The following is a 22,931-nucleotide window of genomic DNA, read 5'->3' on the forward strand; positions in this document are numbered from 1 at the left end:
AAGAGAGATTCTCTTTTGTCCACTACGATGAATATTTATGATCAGGACACGTTTGACATCATGTAACTTTTCACCGTGCAATGTTCACAAGTAAACAATGTCTGTTCTATGAGCCATTTGTTCATGCCCTGTTATATACATATTTGTGCTTCCTCTAAATTTACCAGATTTATTAAAGTGAAACTATGGGCATTTTACATTGTTGAATTGAGCTGAAACGAATCAAAAGGTCAAAAGAGTTAGTTAAAATGTGGTTACTGACCAAATATCTGCAACTCATCTTGCTACCAGTTGTTTATAAAAATATATTTTATATTCGATATACTTACGTGACTCACCCAGTCCTCTAAGCCGAAATGATCCGTAAAACAAAATTGTGTCTTTGTGTCGTATGAACGAATCTGCACTAAAGTATGTTGATGCTGCATTAACAAATATAAGTGTATATGAAGTGAAAACACCAAAAATAAACAACGGCTGCGATAGACACCTATAAACTGCTAGATGCCAATAATATCACTTTAAGCTTCTTTGGGATTGAAATCGTTCTTTGATTTTTGAGGTACTGAAACTTTGACATGTTCTTATAGTTTTGAAAGTGCCCATTGTGGATTTAGCAATTGTACCATCATCACGGTGAAACTGTTAAATGAGGAACAAATCCGCATCGTGTTCTATTCCTAAGCGCCAACCAGGGAGCAGGGGCGTTGCTAGTTTTATAATTGGCATTTCAGGAAGATCCCTTAGGGTTAAATTGTGATGCAGATAGGCACAATTAATATTTACAACCTCATAAAGTGCACAAAGGGGACAAATCTCATTTTCAAGGAGGTAACCGGAGTCTTGCTGGTGCAAGTATTGACACTCTCTTAAAAAGGCGTAAAAACTCTTGGTATGGCAAAGACCAATAAATGGGGCATCCAAAAAGCACACATTATTTCCACTGTTTTGCAAACACAGGTTTCTCTAAAAATATCAGGTCGTTTTTTGAGGGATAACAAATTTTCATTGATTATGGGATAATAAGCTGACATCTTTTGATTTGGGGTTGGTAATGTATACTTCTTAATATCACATGATGGGCCTTCGAGGGATAACTTATCAGAAAATGTTCTTTTTAAAACCGTTTGTTTAACAGATTAGTTCTCTTTGTAATTAGTTAAGGTTTCTCTTTACTGATGTGTGGTGCTGCTTCGGCTACCAGATCATTCGGTCTCAATCAACTTCTCAAGCACTCTCATAATTACATGTGTATTGCTTTCTTCAATTCAAATCAATTTGTTTGGTCCTTTTGTATACTTTTCCTTTTTGCAATAGCTTGATCGATGATAATGTCTGCCAAAAAATTAAAATGAATATTCCAAAATGGGTCGCCACAGATTCTATGTCGATACAAACATTCAGACTTTACCTTCACAGCTTCTTCAAATGCTTGGGCATCAAGAACATTTATCTTCAGCCGTTGTACTTCAATATCCATTTTATTTTGATAGGTACATATCTGAAGATGGGCAGGACTTCTAACCCTTGAAATGGCAACCAGAAAATGTACCAGGCTTATGAAACAAGCCATCCAAATCAACTTCAGCCAATTGGAAATTAGCTCCTTGTCCTTTAAAACTTGTTGCTGCATCTCATCCTTCAAGTGGCAAGGCGTTTCTCCCAGTGGTAATGCTTGACTTTGTGTTCCCAGCTTTGTGTTTGTTTGTTTTGTTTTTTGTTTGGATCTTTCAACAGGAGCAATTGGGACATCATTTTCACATCCTGGTATTCTTCAAATATTTGGGCCTGCGTAATTGAAAGCTTCAATAACCATATATTATGGCATTTCTAGTGGGTAACTGGGACCCTGGAATTTACAGTTCATGCGCCTGAAGGAAACTCATCAATCACCAACAGAAAGCAAAACACTTTTTGGGAAAATCTGTTGCACTTTTCCACATGTATCAAGTGGTATTGTAGTAATGCAGTCCTGTAATTATCCTGCTTTTAAATCTGCAAAAGTTAAAGAAGCAACAATACGGTCCCTATTATGTATTGAGTCAACCAAAGAATGTAATGATCCATTGTGGAGACCTCGGAGCAATATTCCGTAGGAGAATGACTCATTCCCTTTCCATAAAATTCTTTTGCAGACAATGCTCTCAGCTTCTTTTCATTCAGTGCTGGACGAAATTCGCATAATCGGATTTTATGTCATGTCTGAGGAGAGCTTTTGCGTTTTCAGATTCAACAGAACTTGACCTTTTTTCATGATTTATTTAATAAAAGTGATACCCATGGATTATATGATCACTATTGTACTTCTCATCCATCTTCATATCGCGTTTTGTTGCACAGTTTTTCTAGTTTTACATTACCAGCCGCTAAGCAAAAAATAGTCGACCCTATAGGGGGCTGACTATCAAGGCCCGGGACCGGACGGGGTTAGCTATGGGGCAGGGTTAGCTTTATATTTTTCTGACAATGCTAAAAAAAGGGAATGGGTTAGGCTTGTGTTAGGTTTAGCTATAACTTTATTAACTAATATAACAAATCAATTCAAACAGTCTATGGCTCTAGAATAAGAGCATTGTCCACAATTTTCATCACCATCCACCTGTCATCTGACAACGAAGTACGCGTTGGGTGTAGTTTGCGAAGACGACCACCTTGGGGGGCTTGAACGTCTTCACCCTCGACTCGTACTTGCTGCTGAACAGGCACCCATCTTTTAGTAGTTCCAGGAAGTGGTAGTTGATGCTCCCCTCCTGCGAGCGAGGGAAATTGAAGCAAACTATCGGCTCACCACTGTAAGCGTATGCCAGATCCTTCGTTGCACCATTCTCGAGTTCGATGGCACCATGAAGTGAGGCCAAATATTGTCCGAAGAAAGTCTTTCCAGTGTTGCCTTTTTCTTCGTAAATCCACAATATTTGACGGTTAGTTTGAATGTCCACCATCTTCATGGCTGCACGTTGCCATCGACGCAGGACCACATGTTCCATCATCTGAATTTGGACATCACTTTCATGCTCTGCCCTGAAGAATTCGTAGAATTCCCTGAACTGCCTTTGTACACCTGTTGACATCCTGCAGTAGGGATACGATGTAGGACGTAGCACCCTGTAGTCAGTTCTCCTAGCATGAGCGTATGCGAGGGTGATAGGAGATAACCAATCCTTGTCAATATTGTCCAGTACACATCTGTAGTCTTCTTTGCTAACGTAAGCCACACAATTTTTCACATTTTTACACGATTGAATGTCATTAGGCACATGTTTACATAGATATTTTATTATCTTTTGCATGTCCACAAGCTTCTGCTTTTCCTTCATGATGAGAACCATGTGAGAATGTGCATGATTGTCAGATGCACCCGCCCCATACTCGTCCGCGATGATCCACCCCTTAACATGCTTGCTGAAGTGACCTTCATTTACTTGTGCTGCACGACACCAACGATATTTCATTTTCTTTTGAAATGTCACGAATAGCGTTTCTGTTTCCCTGCGTTTGTTTAAAATATCTCATATTAACAAGCACTTTTCCAGTGAAACATTGTCTAATAGGATAAACATCCGTTCTTGTGTCTTCAGTCAAAAACACAGCATCAAATTGGCCCAGCATCAGATCTTTCCAACAAACTGTTATGTCATCTGATAAAAGTCGAACTTGCTGTCAAGGTATGACATTTGTCATAGTTTGGTATTGTTTGCAATGGTGGAAATTTGACGACCTCTTGAATCCTTATCAAACCAGTAATAGAAAGGGAACTGCATTGTGTGTGTTCATGCGTGTGCAAACGAGCACTCCAGAGAGGTTCTGTTGCAATTGGAAGAATCAGGCCTTGGTCCCCAATAACAACAATGCCAATATTGTCAAGACCAATGTTGCAATGAATCAGTCGTTCAGTAACAAAGGCAAACATATATGGTGACAGCATGGAAAACTCATTAACAATGTGGATAAAGAATTTCTTTGGGTCAAAGTTGAGCATAAGTCTGGAATATGTGGCATATGTTTCTTCCAGATGGAAATCTTTCTCATTTAGATGGAAAGGGATACCAAAAAAGCTATGCAAAGTCTCAGACTTAAAGTACATTTAACTTGATGCAGCACCAATTGGTGCTGCAAATTAGATTCTTTATGTCTGTCCAAGTACTTCCCTGTCCATCTGAATCATGATTAGATTGTAAAAGGCCTATTGAACTGCTCATAATACATTTCAGTTTCCAACTTTTTCAGGTACCCGGATTGCCCATAAGGAAGAGACACAAGGGCTCCGGGCAGGTGCTAACCCAGTTTTTTTCAATTTCATCTACTGTTTGCGTAATTCACAACGATGTCCTGAACCATCTTATGTTCCTCATTTAATAAACATGCTTCAAATGAGTTACTTGACAAAACTTCAGTGTTCGTAAGATTTGCAATTTGAGAATGTATTTCAGTTGTAGTAGTGTATAAAAATCTCTTCTAGCCAGCTCTTGATAAAATCAACACCTTCAGGATTGGCTCAAACGTCAGAATCACCACTGTAACATGGCTTGCAATATATGCCCTGCTGCGGGGCAGACCGCAAGCGATCAACTGGGTTTTGATAAACAGTTGATTTCCAGGGCGTGCTACCGGTTTTTAAGCGGAATCGTTTTCACTGCTTTTAATTTTGTTAAGATAATTGTTATCAGTTGCATCTACTGTAGAAGCTTGCTGGTTTTCGTCGATATCTTCGTCTGAGGCAGAATCGGAATCAAAGTTATTGTTTCGATGAAGATGGTTATGTTTCCAAAATGTGAATGTCTATGGTGATAGTCAAATACCATTAACAAATGTTTGATTTAAAAGATCAATCCAAGCTTTTTTTTTAAGATTCTGCTTCTTCAGCAATTGGTGAGAAGTCGGGTAGCTTTGTGGAAAGGAATCTTCCAAAGGCAGAGTGTTCTACAATAGTGCCAATACAATTTGCCATTCTAATATCATGGAAAGGTATTAGCTTTAATACATACAATATGCCTATATTGCAGTACTTTTCCTGTTGAATTTTAAAAATCTTGCATCCCATCATGGGTTTTAATTCTTTAACATTTAACAAGTCACAAAACTGATGCAGATACATTTACATTGTATCCGTGCTTTCCGGTTCGGTGAATCTTTTCCAAATTCAAAGAAAACAGCTGTTGTGTCAAGGCGTCCTTCAAATTGTTTAATGAGAGGTGGGAGAATGTAATGTTTACCATCATTTTTATCTTAGTAATTTCTCAACAGAGACAGATCAGATACACTTCAATTCTTGATGTTTACATTTGAAAGAACATGTGGGATATTTTGGTTGGGGTGAGTTCCCTGAAAGATTGATGTTCCATCAATAGCATGGTTTTTGTACATTTTCTGAACATCGCCTTGATTCATTGGTTCACCATCTTGCAACTTCTCGATTGCAGTGATGAGTACTTCATTAGACGTTTTAGTGGAAATTGCATCTTTGAAGGCATATTTAGTTGCATGCTCTGTAGCAGAATCACTTGTATCCGAAAAGAACTCAATATTAAAGTCTTGCATGCCATTGTCTTTATTATAGCAACAACTGATCTCTATTACTGAAAGTTCTCTGAGAAATTCTGGCACAACAGCTTTGTCATCAGCATTGCTAAGAACATGCAGAACCTCAAAGGGATCATGACCATAAAATCATTTGTCATTACATTCGACCTTAAGGTAGAGCACCTCTAATGATTTCCCGCGATTTATTTTACGATCATTGCCGATCTTCAATGATCGGTTATTTCCTAGAGATGCATTTTATTTTTTTCAAAGTTCGAATTTTGTTATATTTTCACGTAATTCCTTTAGAATACATTATTTTCACAATAAATATTGACTTTGATCCAAATATCATTTGAAAAAATACGATTTCGCGATTTCTTCAAAGATTTTCGAGCCTTTTTACCTGTTTACTTATGGATATCTAATTTAAGCTTGTTCATACGTGAAGTTGTCGTGTCCTAGTGGTTAAGGCGATGGACTACACATCTTTTGGGATCTTCCCGCGCAGGTTAGAATCCTGCCGACATCGCAAACTTTTTGCGACACGTTTTATTTCTTTTCTAACGTAATTTGATTTAATGTAGCATATATGCTATGTTTTTTGTTTAATATGTTGAATTTTTTATGCACATCCTTCAATTTTTTAAATTAAAACAACGTTATGGCTAAATTGGGTGATTTACTGCTGAAAATACGAATGATGCATGTTGCATTTTTTATTTATTTCAAAAAGTAAACGGTAAATCTGTCTATTTCTTGGTATTTTTGCTGTATATAGTGTTTCTATAAAAACTATGTTTAAAATATAACTTAAATGATACTATTTTGAATTTTATGACACTTTGTTTTTAACCGACCCAATTTTTACTTGGCTGAAATCACTTACATTTCATGGCGCTCTTCCATAGATAAAAATTTGTAAAAAATAAATATCTGTAAAAGAATACACACCAACAGCATGCTCATATTTGGAAATTTGAATGAATTATGGAACTTTTATATACCACAGGGGTGAAAATAAACTGTACAAAAGCTGAGCGTGGGGGTGGTTTTGAAAAAACGGAATATTTTTTTAAAAAGCATGGAAAGCCTACCTACAAATTTGCATGTAGTTTAGTGAAATGATGCTGATTAAGAAAATAATTAATTAGATTATATTTGGATATGTGCCCATTAGAGGTGCGCTACCTTAAGTTGAAAAAAAATCTTATTGTCTTTGTCAGGTTCAATAGTGGGTACTTTATTCTTTGGTTGGGATTTCGCATTCTACATGAAAATGACCTCTGTGGACTCTTTTTCTTTGCATGTTGATTGCTATTTCTTAACCACTGAAATTGTTTCTGTCTTGGAACGCTGATCGTTAATTCCTGTATGACATAAGGGGCGACATGTTCCAATGACAACAGGCGTATATATTGTGTCCAATATCGAAAAATGAGCAGTTGCGAGAGCATTGTCTACCACACTAGATATGTTCGGTCTCCAGATGGCTGACGTCCTTTTATAGATGAAATCAAATGTCTTCTTCTTCCCGTCTGCTTATAAACCTGCATTCCAGTTGGTGTAGAACAGTCGAATATATTCAATGTAGTCCATCCTAGCATGATCCTTACAGTTGAGTGCCGATAGGGTCTTGAACACGAAGATTATTTAGATCCTGGCCAGTATTTAAACATTCGTCTTTGGCACTCTGGAGGCAGTTTTGTATGTTTTGTTTCCAGCTGTCCATGTGCTGAATTCATGACTAAAATACAGCCTATGATCATGTCGATTGGCATTTGAACCCCATTAAAACCTTGTAAAATAGGCATCACCATCATATCTAATTCTGGATAAAAACGTAGCGTCCAGCTCTGCCATCAATGCGCATATAAACGATGTGATACCTGGATACTGTAGTACATTTCTTGGCCGACCTTCGAAAAACTCTTAGTCACTCTGGATAGAGAGACTCTGTACCTGGACAGAGGTTGTGAATTGCCGGGTGATGGTTAAATGGGGGAGCACGTGTCTGGAACAGCATAATTGACATTGGCAATTAATTAATTGTTGTCAAATAATTGACAAGAAATACTTTCTTCCCAATCCCGTTTAACAGTTATTGCGTCATGCCTTGACCGTTTCCCGAATGGAGCTGTATCCGGTATTGATGACTTGAACAACATTAGGTTTGATACGGTCCTGTTACGAAGCTTGGCATTTTGCATTAAATCGTCTTTAACAGGTATTCCAGTTGTTTCAAAGGCATCACTTTTCAGAGCAAGCTTGGCCTTTCTCCTGCTATGTTCTCGTTTAATCATGCTATGAGCTAGAAATTGTAGCTCAGTATGGACAATCGCTATTTGTTGTGCACTAACCCTATACAGGTATTCAGGTAAGCAAATGTGTAACTCTTGATTTGTTTTTAAACCAACGAGGACGTTCTTGGTGTGGACAGGCATCATCAGTGAGGAAGACATCTGGGATAGCTATTTGGAGGTATCCGTGTGTATCCTCAGCAAAAGGGTTATGGTGGTCAACATGTGGTGCTGAGATCCTTTCTAACACTGTGTTTTGCGTTCCATTCTTCAGAATTTCCTCTGGGTTTTCGGACAAGTTAGAAACCCCACTCTGTGCAACGCTACTTTAATAAATTCTCTTCATAATTGCTACACTCTCCCTTACCAGAAGTTCTTCTTCACAACTCAGATTAATTACATTTTTCAATTCATCTTCATGTACTTCTACTTGTTCAAGGTTTCTGTGTGATGCATTTGAAACATCTGTGCTGGGATTGAGCCATTTCCTCGAAACACCATACAACACAACATCAGTGAGTGTGATCCTCATTGTTTCGTTTGGAAATTCATCATCGTTAACTTTCCCATTAGTGTGACTCTTTCATAAAGTTTGCTAGATCATTCCATTTTAGATGTGAAATCTGTTACAAATTAAGGGTACGTGTGGCTTATTTGTTTTCAATTAGAAATGCATCTGTTATGCCTCTTCCGATTATAAAACCAGAATTTACCCATTCAGAAAACAGCTGAAAAATTAAACTTTTAGAAGCACGCTCATGGATCAGTTCAGTATTGATTTTCCTCAAACCATCTGGGAAAACAGCTGTGCTTGTATCTGACGGCTGACTTTCTTGATTGCCCATGGCAGCTATTGTAAATGGTGTATGAACCTTATCACAGTACCTGTAAATGGTCTTTTGGTACCATAAAGAGGACTTCTCTTCTCGCTCTATCAGTTCTTTTGCATGAACAATATTTGGCATATAAATTTGAGCTTCATTCGCGTTCACATCTCCTTGCATAGAGACCATGATAACAAAAGGCAGCCTTTGAAAAGTGTGCCACGGAAGAGCTTTGGTTTTGAATGGTTCTTTAATCGCGAATAATATTGATCCATATCTTGAAAATGGTATATTATTTGTTCGAGAACGCAATATAACTATTACATCATGACTCGGTGATAGAACAAGTTTTTCAGCCTGACACAAAATGTCCATGAACATTGCATGCTGATATGAGGCATCATCTTGAAAAGTATCAAGCGCCATCAGTTTTCAGGACTGTAAGGGTTTATATTTGAAATATTGTCATCAAGAGATTGCTTACTACCAACCGTGGTTCCATGAGAACTCTCTTCAGCAGTTGCTTCAAGATTTTTGTGCAGCAATTTAACAGTACCATCATCAATGTTGCAAATATGTGAACAATTTGTGCATACCACTGTTACTGTTTCATCCTTATAAACTCTAGCACTCGGAAATGCTTAGTCTAGAGTGACACTAGACCCTGCTAAGATCTGAGACTGCTTTCAAGCTTGCAGAAGAAGAGTTCGACAGTGGAATCTGTTGGCCAACTTCAGGGACTCTTTTACATTTAGGTTCAAATCCAGTTAAACACATTCCACACTAAGAGCAATGGATCATCTTCATAGCATCATATTGTAATGACCCACCCCCACACCCATTATATGCTTAAATGCTTTATTGTTTACTGTTATACTTACGTGGAATGCAGTTTCCAAAGTTATACTACTAATGATTATGATGATGATGATGATAATTGCACTTACCTTGTTATTCGTGTAAGGCTTGCAATGTCCATTGTTTACATCCTTTTAACACAATAATCCATTTCATTTCCATGACTTATTCCGTAATACCACGAATTATTAACTGCACTAACAGGACTATTAGTATTATGTGTATTGTTTCCATTTCGATCCTGTTGTTTATTGACAAGCCATATTTATGCATTATTATGTAAATGTTATGCATAAATCTGACCTGTCATGGCCGCTATGACACAGAATTTGCCAGCATCATTGTGGATTTTGACAGCTCAGGCTGACGGATTCTGATTGGATGATTCCCGAGCTGTCAGAATCCTATTGGTTTATTGTTATTATGCTGGCAGGCTGTCATATGGTCATTGGTCAGTTAAGGTCACGTGGGCACTTTCCAGAAAGTATATAAGGGCGCTAGAATTTGAATTTGACAGCACAACTTCCATCTTGGTAGCTCCACTTGTCTGGGCAGTAAAGTGAGTAAAAACATCTTGGGTAACTAAAAATAACTTGTAACGTATTTCCGAGAAAGTGTCCACCAAACTTGTCTAATTTTGCAATAACATATTAAACCTACTAAATAAATATATTATTTAAACTGCCGCCAGTCTTGTTGTAAGAATATAACTCACAAAGAAAACGAATAAACCCATCCTGACGGACGCCACAATTGGTGTCAGAACTGGGGATCGTTCAGTGCCGAAGGACGATTTTACAAACCCGCCTGAAGTTATAGTAAATTCCAATGTGATGACGTCATTGAATGAATATATGACGCAGTATTTACTTAGCGCTCGTTGAAGTGGTTTAAAGGGGCATATCCCTCGATAATTTAAAATATTTTATCCGTGATTCGCGAATCGCAATATAGATCTAATATATATTATATAAAATATATTGTGTGTTATTTTTGCATAACTAACATATTGTGTTTATTTAAAAGGCCCGTGTACAAGGAACATTTAATAAATATTGTGGTTAATATAAATCTATAAATCTTTGACTATTCCTATAAATTAAGTGCAAATTAAAAAATATGGCTAGCGAAAGTTCGGATTCCGAGGTTGTGTTAAATTTGAGAAATTTAGAAAATAGTGAATTCGAAATTAGGAGTGAAGCTTCAGTAACTTCTCCCATGTCTACTGGTCGCCATCGTCGACGTCAGCGAGCAACACCTGTTCCGCCGTGTACGTCGGAAAGTGATTCCGAGGCTGGGTCCAGTCCCGTGCGCCGACATGGCCGAGCGCAAAATCTCAATTTCAACAACGTAGGTGTTGACCGTTGTAACAACTGGAGGGCATCCGAACATGTCCCCCATCTTAAGCCAGAGCCATACAGCGGCGAAGAGCCTTGGGAGAGTTATATTTCCCATTTTGAGGATTGCGCCGAGCTTGGTGTTTGGAGCCAGAGGAGCCGTGTTTTATTCCTAGCATCCAGTCTTCGAGGAAAGGCGAGGCAGTTTTATATGAGCCTGGACGAGTACGAGCGCCGCGATTATTGTACGTTGGTAAAACGTATGAAACAACGATTCGGCAGCAGTGTACATGAATCGAAGTACCTTGGGATGTTGGAGAATAGACAGCGCCGGCCCGGAGAAAGCATCATCTCTCTTTGTGACGACATAAGACAACTCACAAAGAAAGCGTACAGTCTATTGAACACACAATCACAGGACATTGTTGCTTTAAATCAACTGTATAAAATAATTTCACCCGAAATGAAGTGTCGCTGTATCGACAACAACTGTTCCAGTATTCACGAGGCCGCTGCAGTGATCGATAAGTATGAGTCGATCCTCGGGTATGATCAACAAAGATCCAGCCGTGTTCGAGCCGTAGACACCAACGGCATAGACCGGAAGTTGTCAGGTCTCATCAAGGGTCTCGACTCCCGCCTGGAGCGTCTTGAAAGCGTGTCTCTGGCAAGATCAACGCAACCGTCACCCAAAACGAAGAGCGAGTCGCGCAAGTGCTTCAAGTGCCGCTCGGAAGCGCATCTCTTCCGGGACTGTCCTCAGCGTGAACGTCAATCGTTTGGCGAAGTTCCTCGAAACGTTCCTGCACATTTGTCTCAGGGAAACGGCTCACGGTCGACCCAGTAGGTCATGTGTCGACTGAATCCAATCAAAATCGGCCTGCTGGAAATGTAATTCGCACCGGTAGTTTTTCTGATAAAGTTTGGGACAATGGTTTTTACGTGTCAGGCAAACTTGATGTTCAAGAAGTAGAATTTTTAATTGATTCCGGTGGAACATGCTCCATTTTATCAAGTACCGTTTATCAAAATATGCCTAAGCTTTCAAAATACTTATTAACTCCATTTGCAACCCCTGTATTCGATGCCGGTTCAAATCAAATTAACTGTCATGGCCAAACTGCTTTAGAAGTTACATTAAATGGTTGTAATTTCAACATCGAGGTCTTAGTTTGTGACATTTCGCAAGATGGCATAATAGGCCAGGATTTTCTCTTGAAATATGTTGAAATTATTGATTACAAAAGCGGTAAACTTGTTACCCATTGTAATGAGATCCCGTGCTTTGTGGGCTCTGAAAAATCTTTTTCATGTCGCGTTATTGTGCGCAGGACAATTGTAATTCCTGCCAATTCCGCAGCTTTTGTATCCGTCGGCATTTCTAATAAAGATAAACTGACAAAGTACTCGCTGGCGGAACCTATCGGCTCTGCAAATCCTCACTGTCTTATGTTGCCTGGTGTGTTAACTACAAACGATAGTGACCTTAAAATTAATTATGTAAACTGTTCCGACAGCTCTGTAACTTTACACGAAAACCAATCAGTTGGCACTTGTGAACCATACATTGATCAAGAAATTTTTAATAAAGTTCAAGTACGATCAGTGACACCAACTAGTGAAAATAAAATTGTAAACCCCAGTAGAACTGATTTGCCTGAGCATTTAAAAGATCTTTATGATAGAAGCTCGAAATTTCTAGCTAAAGAAGAGTGTCATCAGTTAGCATTATTATTATTAAAATACAGTTCTGTTTTTGCAAAACATTCTAGTGACTTGGGAAAATGTAACCGGGTACAACATCGTATTAATACTGGTCAAGCGCTACCAATTAAACAACCGTTGCGTCGATTACCATTGGCAAAACAGGAAGCTGAGCGAAATGAAGTCAAGAAAATGCTCGAACAGGATGTCATTGAAGCCTCCAAAAGTCCTTGGGCCTCTCCTGTTGTCATTGTAACAAAGAAGGACTCTACCGTTAGGTTTTGCTGTGACTACAGGCAACTTAATGATGTTACCGTTAAGGACGCGTACCCTCTTCCTAGAACAGATGCCTGTTTGGATTCATTAGCCGGTGCGACCTGGTTCAGCCAAATGGACTTGTGTTCCGGTTTCTGGCAGATTGAAATGGCACCAGAGGACCGTGAAAAGACGGCCTTTGCCACATCACTGGGATTGTACCAGTGGGTATGTATGCCGTTCGGCCTCGCGAATTCTCCATCAACCTTTCAACGTTGCATGGAGGATGTTCTACGCGGTTTGCAGTGGGTAGAACTAGTCCTCTACATGGATGATATAACCTCGCCAGCAAACACCATCTCTGAAGGCCTGGAGCGTTTGTCCCGTATTTTTGACAGACTCGTTGATGCCAATCTAAAGTTAAAGCCTTCCAAATGTGCTTTCTTTCAAAAGAAAATAACTTTCTTATGCCACATAGTGTCTGAGGAAGGAGTTTCCACTGACCCGGAAAAGATAAAAGCTGTCCAAAGTTGGCCAGTGCCAACGTCAGTCAAAGAAATGCGAAGTTTTCTTGGTCTTGCCTCATATTATCGACGTTTTGTGGAAGGTTTTGCTAAAATAGCTCGACCTCTCCACAAGTTATGTGAAAAAGGTATTAAATTTTGTTGGAATGAGGACGCAAATAGTGCATTTGAAACATTAAAACAGGCGCTAACTTCAGCACCCATATTAGCTTATCCAATAACGGGATTATCATACATAATAGATTGTGATGCTAGTGACTTAGCAGTTGGGGGTGTATTATCCCAGGTGCAAAACGGTCATGAACGTGTAATTGCTTACATGAGCAAAGGTCTTAGTAAATGCGAGAAAAATTATTGTGCAACAAGAAAAGAACTTTTGGCCGCCGTAATGGCTTCAAGAACTTTTCACCCCTACATATATGGTCAGAAAACATTGCTTAGAACTGATAACGCAGCTGTAAGTTGGATCAAAAAGCTGAAAACCCCGTCAGGTCAAATGGCAAGATGGTTACAGGAACTAGAAACATATGACCTTGATGTTGTTCATCGGCCTGGGCTCAAACATACAAATGCTGACGCTTTAAGTAGACGACCATGTAAAGTTTGTGAAAGACAAGAGAATTTAAATAATGAAGATACTGACAGTGATTGTGATAATAATTTAATCATAAACCAAAATAACAGTGTAACTATACGAGCAATACAACAAGACGCACAAATAGTTATAAATGGCTGGACCCCTGATGACCTTTTAGTTGCCCAATTAAATGACCCAAATATTAGTCCTATTCTTAATGCTAAGACAAACCAATTAGATAGGCCTTCATGGGATCAAATATCAGATGGTACTTCTTTTCTTAAAACACTTTGGCGCATGTGGGATAGACTTAAAGTAATTAACCAAATATTGTATTGTATTTTCATAGACACGGAAACTGGCTTCGAACAAAATTTACTTATTGTACCGTTAACGAAACGAGATGAAATTATTAAGTATTCGCATGACATTCCGTCTGCTGGACACTTGGGTTTAGAAAAGTCCTTACATAGGCTTAAACAATCGTTCTATTGGCCAGGTATGAAAGAGGATGTTTATAAGTATATCACTAAATGCGATAAATGTGCATGTCGTAAGTCTAATACAGCTCCTAAAGCCCCAATGAGAAATTATATCAATGGTGAACCAATGGAGAGAATTTCCATTGACGTGTTAGGTCCTTTAAGTACAACACTGAAAGGCAACAAATATATTTTAGTAGTAGTGGACAATTTTACAAAATGGACTGAGGCTTATCCCCTGCCTAACCAAGAAGCAAAAACTATTGCTGATGTTTTAGTAAATAATTTCATTTGTCGGTTTGGTTGTCCTCAACAAATTTTAAGTGATAAAGGGACAAATTTCACTTCACAGCTTTTTCAAGATATTTGTGATTTTCTTCACATCGACAAAGTCACAACAAGTTCGCTTCGACCCCAAAGTAATGGTTGTCCAGAACGATTCAACAGAACTCTTCAATCCATGTTGGCCATTTATTGTGAAGATGACCAACAGAGATGGGATGAGTACCTTCCACAGCTAACCATGGCTTATCGTGCTTCCGTGCACAGCAGTACTGGTGTAACTCCCAACAAAATGGTGTTTGGGCGTGATGTAACCCTACCAGTAGAGGCATTTATCGGGTCACCAAATTCTTCAATTGAGGCACGTGATCCAGAGTCATATTGTAGCCAGTTACAGTCGGTCCTGGTGACCTGTCATACAATTGCGAGGAAGTCTCTTCGTAAGAATACAGCATATCAGAAGCGTCATTATGACATCAAGGCGAAAAAGAGGTCTTTTTCGGTCGGCCAAGCTGTTTGGTTGTATAACCCGATTCGACGTATTGGAGTCTGTTCGAAATTGACCTGCAAATGGAAAGGTCCATATGTAATAACAAGGAAATTAGACGACATAACCTATTTAGTAAAGAGTGGACTAAAGTTAAAGCCAAAAGTGTATCACATAGACAGATTAATTCCCTACAAAGGAAACCATATTCCATCTTGGTTTGCTCAATTCTGCAATTAGTCAAGTGCAGATTTCGAATAAATAAATGAATTAAGTAAATATGACTTAATTTTTATATCACTATATTGTGTGTCGGTTTGATCCAAATATATAGTTTATGAGCTGCTGCAAAAGCTGGGGAGAATCAGCTAAGTTGCTCATGAAGTTGTGGTGACCGTGTTAAAGGCACCATAGTATGTGATATGGGCTATATATCACATGTTTTGATAATTGAATTGGCCTGCGCAACCATATTCGTTATCGGTTATTCTTTCATATTTAAATAAATATGATGTTTTATATATTTGGAGCAGACGTTTCAAAATAGTGCTATTAAAAGTAATTAGTCGTTTTTAGAGTAATGTGTGATACCTTTGAGTACTTGTGTTGCCTTTTTATTAGGGTGGTGGACACTTCGTTGATACCTGAAACAAATAAACTTGCTTTTTGCATATAACATTTTGATTTGGTGAACTATATCTATGTGTACAATAACATGCAATTTGAACAGAACATTATTGGCTTGCTGTTTAAACATTCAGACATTTGTAAAATTCTTAAAGTGTAAAACACATATATTTGAGTTAATGGAGTGTTATGTATAAATGACTCATATAACTTTTTTTATGAAGATGAAAATAAGTAAGCGAGAACATATAAAGAAGCAAATTTCAAACTTATAAACTGTTATACCTTTTTGTAAATTTACAGAATGAAACACCAAAATTGTTGGTTGTGCCATGCCACATTGGCAACTCAACGTCAATTTGAGAGACATGTCGAGACTGTACATCAGCGCTTGGGAGTGGAGTGTCCATTTTGCCATGTAACCATTAAACGCGCAGCTGATATGAAACGCCACATCCTTACGGTTCACCCAGATACGAAGGTTCCGGAGACGGCCTTCCATGTCAGGGAGATGGCTTGCCTAGCAATTTTCCAGGATGATTTCGTTAGGGTTTATGGACAATCACGTTCAACAGACCACAGCTTTTGGCAAACTATTTCTTCAGGGTCAAAGAACACTTTCAGCACCCTGTCGGTCTCTTATATTTCCATTAAACATGGATCTTCTACTGTTGAAGGACAATTTGACAATCAGTCATTTTCTTTAAAATTGTCTGATGACATATTTAACCATCCTCTAATCCTGAGACGTTTGGCCAAAAGGCTAGCTCAGCTGCCACTCTCAAACAGTCCCTTTGACGAGTTTACCAGTCCTGTGGATGCGGATGGAGACACCAAGGAGAAAGTCGCTCGAGGAATCGGAGTTGGGGTTGAGCACATTACTTCAATCAAATTCAACCATGTCCCATCTTTCGTCTTGGTATCGGATGATTTGTCAGGTGGCTCCACTCCACTTTTTGATGAAGTTGAGATCACAGCTACTTCTACGTTTGAAGACAGTATGGGCTACCCCGGACAGCTTCTAATTCAGGCCGACTATTTGGAGACCGCCTTTGCAGACGATTATCTCGCCGGCCACTCCGTCGTGCCTGTTGCAACTTCGTCCGTGTCTTCGGTGCCACCCATTTCGAGTATTACATCACAACCTGCAGCCTGCGTTGAGGTTTCAAGGTCGATTAAGACCCCCATAAAGGCCATCATTCATCATTCAAGACCAACTGAGATTATTTCAAGTGAGAACTCAGAATTTCTGGTGCCAAGTCTTCCCCCAACACCATCAAACCAAATGAGAGCCAAGAAACTGCTAGCCATGGGCGCGATGCCTTTGTTTCCTCCAGCCCGGCGAGAGTGGGACCAGGATGAGGCAGTTACCTTCCTGGAACCGAAATTCAAATGTCCTCCCCGTGGCTGGAAGGGAATGTCAGCAGATCTGCGATTAATGCTCACAGAGTTTCAGGCAATGTCAATCTTGCAGGCTAGGGGATGTAATTTCAAGTTTGAACGTGTGGAACTACTGAATGCCTTCAATTTTCTGGTTTTGCCTGGAAGTTTGAGCCCGAGGGCACCAGTCGATACAAATGTACATTCGTGTCATGCTATTTATGTGAGACTGAGGGAAATTGCCCTAGGGAAAGAGGACATGAAATGGTTGCGCATGATCGAATCTGCATCCATGATGCGTGACACTGCAAATGATAAATTAATAGCAGCGTGCAAGGAAATTCCATTACGTTTGAAAAAGAAATAACTGATGTCGATCCATGATTGTCTCCCCTGATGTCGATCCATGATTGTCTCCCCTGATGTCGATCCATGATTGTCTCCCCTGATGTCGATCCATGATTGTCTCCCCTGATGTCGATCCATGACGTGCTCCCCTGATGTCGATCCATGATTGTCTCCCCTGATGTCGATCCATGACGTGCTCTCCTGATGTCGATCCATTACGTGCTCCCCTGATGTCTTCGTCGTATATTGTACTTTATTCGACTGATGAAATTGGTCTTGATTTTACTTTTCAGACTTTGATGTCTCAAATCTGTAACAATATATGTGTAACTAAGTTATCAAGACAAATAATTGCTGAGCGTGTGAACGATTGCCAAGTTTATCTTGATCCAAACATTATTAACAATTCCTTTAATTTAAAACTAATAAATGTGTGAAGCATCAGCAAAGAAACTCGATAAATGATAGTTAAATAGACAGCTTGACAATAAAGGTATACTTTACCACGAACGGCGAGGTTCACTTGGATGACAAACTAACCCTCAAACATGTGGTTGTTATTTGCGAACAATCGTTTTCCATACATTGATTTCGTGACTCAATTTCCGGTGTTGAAGGCTACACCTAACTAACATTCAAACTATTTTACGGCGTCATTCAGTCTGGACATTGACTGATAATTTATTATTATTATTGTCGTTTTGATTCACACATGTGTTGCATTTGATTGTTTATTGACTGATGTATTGTATTGTCGTTTTGATTCACAAATATGTTGCATTTTATTGTTTATTGACTGAACTAAGTGTTTTTTTATTAAGTTCATTATGTCATTATTCTAAATTACACCTGAAACAGAAGGGTAACTTAAATTGTGTGATTACGCGTTAAGTTTAAAATTTGATAATAGTTACTGTATTATCGATAATTGGTAAACTTATTCACGAATTATAACGAATTTAAATTTATTATGTTCAGTATTGTTATCTGATATTGTTGTTGCTGTTCAAGTTAAAATCAATAGTTTGATTGTCTGTGCACACCAACCTTATAGGGATTTGCGATATGAATGTGCCGCTATTACGTTACTGTGTGGGTAATTATTTCATAATGATTGTGTAGTGTACAACCATTGAATGCAAAACAAGAACCTTTGTAAGATTGAAAATATCTTAGTGTGACTTATTACCCCGAGTGAATAAGTGCGGCGTAATGGTATTTGGTGGAAGTTATATGCACTGGATAACAACTACTTACCAACTGTTTCTAATGTTCATGTTCGTTTGTTAATTAATGTTAGTCTTATAATAAGTTTGAATTGCAGTATATTTTATGTGATAACTACCACATGACGTTTGCTTTTGAGCTATCAAAATTCAGGAGAATTTTTAATTTTAGAAAGGTGGGGCGATTGTAATGACCCACCCCCACACCCATTATATGCTTAAATGCTTTATTGTTTACTGTTATACTTACGTGGAATGCAGTTTCCAAAGTTATACTACTAATGATTATGATGATGATGATGATAATTGCACTTACCTTGTTATTCGTGTAAGGCTTGCAATGTCCATTGTTTACATCCTTTTAACACAATAATCCATTTCATTTCCATGACTTATTCCGTAATACCACGAATTATTAACTGCACTAACAGGACTATTAGTATTATGTGTATTGTTTCCATTTCGATCCTGTTGTTTATTGACAAGCCATATTTATGCATTATTATGTAAATGTTATGCATAAATCTGACCTGCCATGGCCGCTATGACACAGAATTTGCCAGCATCATTGTGGATTTTGACAGCTCAGGCTGACGGATTCTGATTGGATGATTCCCGAGCTGTCAGAATCCTATTGGTTTATTGTTATTATGCTGGCAGGCTGTCATATGGTCATTGGTCAGTTAAGGTCACGTGGGCACTTTCCAGAAAGTATATAAGGGCGCTAGAATTTGAATTTGACAGCACAACTTCCATCTTGGTAGCTCCACTTGTCTGGGCAGTAAAGTGAGTAAAAACATCTTGGGTAACTAAAAATAACTTGTAACGTATTTCCGAGAAAGTGTCCACCAAACTTGTCTAATTTTGCAATAACATATTAAACCTACTAAATAAATATATTATTTAAACTGCCGCCAGTCTTGTTGTAAGAATATAACTCACAAAGAAAACGAATAAACCCATCCTGACGGACGCCACAATATGTTGCATGGAGATCACGAATTCCACAAAGATTCATAATAGTGTGCTGAGCAGATGGGTCTTTAGTTGACAGCTCATTATGCAATGATCGAACCATGATTGACACACAAGAGATTCGCGTGGTTTAATAACATTTAGTTTTCCGTTTTTCAAATGAGGGGTTTCTTTGCAAGACTTAAATCGACCAGTTGTCAAACAGCGAACAAACTTCACAGATGCCGAAGGCAGAGACTGGTGGTAAACTACCATGCCTTTGATTTTGCCAAATTCATGACTTGTGCATACATATTTTGCCATAATTACAACATGTTCAACACCTGCACTAACTTCACTTATTGTTTTCAACACAAATGCATTTTCCTCCTCACATGAAGTGCCATGAAGCAGATTGTAGGAGAAGTGTACTTGTTTTTTAAGGTTACCATATACATATGAACCTTAGACAAACTTTTCAGCTACTCTCTTTCCTAACCATCGGACTTTGCTGCAAAAATGCATTTTCTAAGTGTCTGCTTCTGCGGGTTATTATACTTTTTGTAAAGGCAACTCCGAGTCTGTCTTAGGATCAAGTTTTGCTTTAGAAGAGGCAGACGTAAATTATACATCAAAGTTGGTCCTTTTATGATTTATACGATCCTCATTAAACTTAGGCCCAGAAAAGTTCTCTAACATCGTCAGGTATCTAGCATAGTTCCTGGTAAGTTCCCTCTTACGTCCCTTAATATTTCCTCATAGTCTGTGCTACTTATGAGTCGTGTAGTTCCACCAAATATGTGTCCTTCACATTCTCTCCAAATTTCTGCCATACAAGCTGCGAAAAAAGTTGTTTTTCTCTCATATCTTATTGTACCTTTTCCATAATAGTGAGCAGGCTCTAGATTGAAAGCATCTTTATGGCATTGTCGTCCGCAATTAGGCTCCAAACCTTCGTCTCTACAAGAATTGGAATTCCTAGTGTAGTAAAGATTTATTTGGTGAAAAACACTGAGCGTATTAGCATTTTTTTTAAATTTGCTATGGCCTTCATTCGAATCCATGAATACCAACGAAAAGCTAGAGATGATGTAATTGGTATTCCTCGTGTTAACATGTTATCAAGTCGCATTGTATGACTGATGTCTGAGCCTTGAATAGTATACTTAACCGATAACGATGCAGTTTCATGCAAGTGTGTACTCCCATCGTCCAATTGCAGATTCCTGTTGACCTAACTCAGTTGAAACCGACAAAATATTAATAGGACCAAGCTTAAGTACATCCTGTAGAGTTAAAATCTGGTTTTGTTCTTTTAATAGGATTTGTATTATCTTTTTATATTTTTATACTTTCCTGTGTGGAAGAATTAACAACAATAGGCTTTTCCTTCTGAAATCATCGGGTCTTTCCTTCTGCAACAGTAAGTATTACAGAAATTATTGACTATATCAACTTATCTTGCTGATCCAAATGAGAGATGTGCTCATGACAAAAATTTGCCGGGATCACGGCGTTGATGATGTATTTTATTAATTGTAAATTGTGTTACACGCACGTCAATAATATAAATTACTTAATGCTATAAATGTCAAATACTATCACACCCTTGTTTCTGGTCAAACATGTGTGACTGAAGTTGAAGAATAATTGTGCAATACTTGTATTGTTTATTTCAAAAATATTTTTATTAACACATACATAAGTTTACAATAAAAGTACAGTTGATCATGAATCATTCCAGGTGCACTTGGAAAGATGAGATTTTAGCAGCCTATAGTAGTCTCTTTCATTTTGATTATCCACAAACCAACCATGCACATCAACACAGAAAACTTGATTTAAAATATTAGTCTCAAGACTTGGAAAGCTTTCATGTGCATCGTTGTCTTCTTCCATCTCAACCACATTAATGACTGCGACTTATGGTAGACGAAATACCTTCCTGGACCTTCTTGCGAACATAATTAAAACATCGATGATATTGCCAAAAACCAAAAGTAACCAATACTTGTGGAGACTAATGTTCCAATTATGTTTTGAAGCGATTAGGCCGACATGGATTTCGGCTGTCAATTGTTTGCATTTAAAATTGATACGCAATAATGGACCAATATCGTGACTTTGGAAAATTTAATCAGCAAAAGTGCGCGTTGGTACAGAACTACAGGCTTTTAAAGACGCTATTGCTTTTGCAATTCAGATGATCCTATAGAGGCTTTAAAAAAACAAAACAAAAAAAGGTAAGTTCTCAATGTTAACAGGATAATCGGGCATGTTCATTGGACCGACAAGCCGGAGTTTTCTTAGTTTTTAGTTTGGCGGAGACTAACATCATTTTAACCATTACCCAATTTTATATTAACTTCTTTTGACACAGCTGTAGCAAATAGGTAAACCACGCAACAAAGGGAACATGTGTCATAATGTTTTCTACCTATTACCCTAAATAATTGTTGTTGTTTCTGAATGTACATGTGTTGTTTGCTTGATGCTTTCGATTTTGACACATAACAAATAGCTATTTAATGTAACGGATTAACACTTTTCCTAACAACAAATGTTTAAATTTTCCAATGAAAAGAGTTTGCGTGTAAAAGTTGAATTTGTCATAAATCTGAAGTTGGTAGATTTAACAAGTAACAGTCTTTGATCTGATCCAAAATGTAATCCATAAGCCACATGATGCAATAGGCATGCAGTTTATCCTTATATACATTATTATCTCGTTATATTGTATTCAAAATTGGATCCAATATGTGGCCCCATTCCCAATGGAACAAAGTATATGGACCATTCTCTGTGAAAAGGGGGTTTAATGCATGTGCGTAAAGTGTCGTCCCAGATTAGCCTCTGCAGGCATATCAGTGACAACACTTTCTGCCTAAACTAAGTGAAGGAAAAGCATTTATGCTATAATTGCCATAACAGTTGCTGCTGATGCTGCTACTACTACTACTACTAATTCATCATCATAGAAGGGAGAGTATGGGGAACAGGGCTGGTTTTAAGGTTAAAAATTTGACGAGTTTTTCATGGTTATGAACGGTGTTTTTTACAAAGAGTTAAATAATTAATTTCCTTTAATCTCAAACCACAGGCATAACCGAGTGCGGCTTTGGAAAATCCGAAAAAAACACTTGCATTTCGGATACAAAGAGTGTTTACGATTTAATTATCTTGATAATAATCAAAACAGATAAAAACATGAATATAAGTTCACAACAAAATTTCAGAAAATGAATG

Source organism: Dreissena polymorpha, chromosome 2 (assembly GCF_020536995.1).
Source record: "Dreissena polymorpha isolate Duluth1 chromosome 2, UMN_Dpol_1.0, whole genome shotgun sequence".
Classification (NCBI taxonomy): Eukaryota; Metazoa; Mollusca; class Bivalvia; order Myida; family Dreissenidae; genus Dreissena; species Dreissena polymorpha.